Source organism: Opisthorchis viverrini (assembly GCF_000715545.1).
Source record: "Opisthorchis viverrini unplaced genomic scaffold opera_v5_448, whole genome shotgun sequence".
NCBI classification, from domain to species: Eukaryota; Metazoa; Platyhelminthes; class Trematoda; order Opisthorchiida; family Opisthorchiidae; genus Opisthorchis; species Opisthorchis viverrini.
In genome coordinates, this window is record NW_008752106.1 from 166,390 (window position 1) to 169,696 (window position 3,307).

General features: G+C 44.2%; 1 protein-coding gene across 1 annotated transcript in view; it reads left to right on the forward strand.

Annotated features, from left to right (window-relative positions):
• Positions 1–3,307, forward strand: part of T265_11105 (hypothetical protein) — a gene marked incomplete at both ends in the record, with an annotated part of 75,928 nt that overhangs the window by 40,894 nt on the left and 31,727 nt on the right. The gene's annotated exons all lie outside the window — the stretch shown is intronic.

Consider the following 3,307-nt stretch of genomic DNA (forward strand, 5'->3'; position numbering starts at 1 on the left):
TGCTGGTCATCGTCGCGGATATCAATACACCAGGAGTAACTGCTGACGCTAAACTTGGGAGGCAAGAAAATTTTGTCAAGGCCGTATGTCCCAAGCAGGAATGACCAAGAGATTTAAACGTGTGACGCCCCCGAACAGCACAAAAACAAATACATTCGGACATCAGGAAGCTCTTGTCGGCATTAACTCAGCATCTTTTGTGAGCATCATTCAACACCGACCTAGTAGACAGCTTCGGACAGACATTAGCTAGACATTACATATGAATGGTGACGGATGCTCGTCACTGGGATGGATTACGTGCCGTATTCCGCAGGGTATTCTGTTAAGCAGTCACAATGAGCCCAGTCAGAAAGCTCATCAGTTGCAACCTTCATTTTACATCGCCATATCACGACTAGCAAGGCGAACGCGGATTTGCTGTATAAAAAAAAACAGAGTTTTCCTGGTAGGCAGTGGTTGGGCATGTGTAGCACATGTCCCGACCGCTGGCTGTGTTCTATCTGGTGCTATTCTCTTGATTCCGACTCATTACATAGCTTTCTTACGGATCAATTCATACCGAAAATGCTGCAACCAGCTACAGCGCCTGCTTTGATCCGGTAACGTTGGTGATAAATAATTTGGAAACGCTTGAAGTCCTTGAACTGGAACGGTCAAATTTCATAGGCGCTTTGGTGGGATGAGTTTTGATGCCATAATTAACCCAACTTGGCTGTTCTGAAACCTTCAGTGGTTAAGGCATGAAATTCAGCAATGAAAAAGACTGGACTTCGCTCTTGCCTCTATGATAACGCTTGTCTAATTTTGAGCCAACAGCAATCCCTCCAAATTTGTGCTTTTCAAGTGGTACAAGACACGAACAATGCTGTAGTGTAAGTTTGGTCGCGCAGCGTTTCCTCTCTTTAGTTCAATGCTTTCTCCATAGCGAAGAAACCCCGTCTCAAGAGGACAATTTTTGATGGCTAGTAGTTCCTGAAGCAGTTCCGTAAACTCCCTAACAGCACAGTTACAGTGCTGTTTTGTCTGTCACTCCTTTTCGCATACTGTGAGTGTCCATTCCTTGAAGTTTTTCCAGCCGAAACAAAAGATTCCAAGAAAACCAGAAGACTACGTCTAAGTAGGAAAAGAGCGAAATGACGCTACGAATCTGATTTTACGAATGTTTCACAAACACGATTCATTCAGAAAACAGACCTGGCGGTGTGTGTCGAAATATTTTTAGCTCGGGTGCGTTTCAGGTGGCTCAGGTGGCTTCAATCTACTCACCGAGCTTAGTAACTAACTTTCAAACGAGAGGACATCACCGAACGGCGCACTGACGATGTCTCCTCGTTTGGTAACGAAACGTTTACAATCTAACTGACAAGCTTGGTGAGCAGATCAACAGCCATCTGGTCACCAGCCCGAAAATAGAGCTCAACGGGTACAAACCTATCGTAATTTTGAAATTGACTTGAAGAACTGGATCTGTTCGGTTCAAATAAGAGAGACGAGAATGTTGCAAAATGTTGACGTTCAATTGATTAGATAGAACAACCAAGAGTATATACAAAACTAACACTATGACAACAGTGAGCATCCCATGAGATCACAATAATCAATTGAATTGTACTCATGTTGTCTTCTGGACGATAATGCAACCTCTGTATCTCATCCCTTAGCTTCCTGTCTCGCCGACAATGGTGCATCAAAAGACATGGTAGCTTGAGGCAGTTCTTTATTTATCGACTTATCACAGAATGTTCCACAATAATCCGATGCAGTCTTCATGAGGGATCGAGAGGTGCCTATCTGTAATTTCTTCACCCTGATTGGCTTACACTCTGACTAATCAGTGCATGCCTTCGTTCGCTTCGTAACCGACTCGCCACATCCCTCCAATCGGCATAGTATTCGTTTTTTTTATTGTGACTCGCCTCCGGACAATCCATAATGACCTAACTGAATGAGCTGAACACACACTTCGGGCTTCTGCTGCATTCCTAAGTCTTTTGATCGCGATCCTGAAACAAAGTCTAACGCCACTTTCCAGTCAACCATTTAAACGAGCATCTTGTGATCGATGATGCCGGATTCCTGGTCTCGGTTCCGTTTTGCGCCGTCGGTTTTTTCAACCGCTGTTCGGGGGGTCTTCAAACCAGTCGCTGCTAATGTATAACTGCAACTGCAAGTGAGCTGGTGAATTACGTATGAGACACAATCCTCAGATAAACTGGCCTCACGGTGTCCTGAACCAGATCATGTTAGGACCGTTGACGGAAAATCAACAGGCGAATGGGCACCCACTAAGGCTGAATAAATTTTGCTAGACAAATTAGTAACTGTGTGACTCTTGGAAGGGGGGGGGGTTCCCTTATAAAAATGACTGACTGACATTGCAAGTTTTTCTGGATGGAACCTAGGATTCTTTTGACAAAATTCCATTTCTCCCGAACAGATATTGTTCTGGTGCTCTAGTACACGGTCTTCACCAGCTTGTGTTTGTATGCCATTGGCTCTCCGCTACCTTACCTCATGGCCGTCAATGAATCGTCAGGACACCAAGTAGTGTGGATATCTGATGGTAGTGTGAGATTTTGGTCAGTCGCTCGTGGCCGGACGGTTAAGTGTTCAAACTACTAGCCAGGAGGTCGCGGGTTCGAGACTCTCCGGAGTTTCGTGAGACGCGCACAGCTGATGATTCCGAATAAGGATGAAACAGCCGGCCAGTGCTTCTCGGTTTTTCAGCACAGATTGGCTTCACTTACAGGACAAAGTCTCCACCCACAAAAACAAACTATCTTTAAATTCTTGTTCGTAAGACGGATGATGGTGAGACTAAATGAAATTAGTGATGAATATATTAGGATTGAACGAACTGATAAAGATTGAAAGGGTCTCTTCTAGATAAGCCCCGCCAAAAAATTAACCCCCACCACCCAAAAAAAGGTTGAAAAAAGACGATATGAAATTTGTACTTCTAGTTTTTATTGAAAAGCGTTAAATTTGGACATGTCATTAGTAATTTGCATGAAAAGGTCCGTTTTTCGATACCTTTGCCTCCAGACGAACTGACACTAGTAGCTGTCCACCAAAGATCGATGTGTGCCGCATTGGCTTCTATTCTGCATCTCGTAGACGTGCCAAAGTGATTCGATGCTTTGTGTGTGAGCTCCAGTCGTTGGATCCACAAAGTTTTCGGTATGATTAACCGTTTCATGAGTATAATTCATGTCAACAATCGTTTCAATTCCTTGGTACGATGCCCACATATCGGAGATGATGATTGAGTCGGGATCGATGCAGGCCTGGATTGTGACCATCA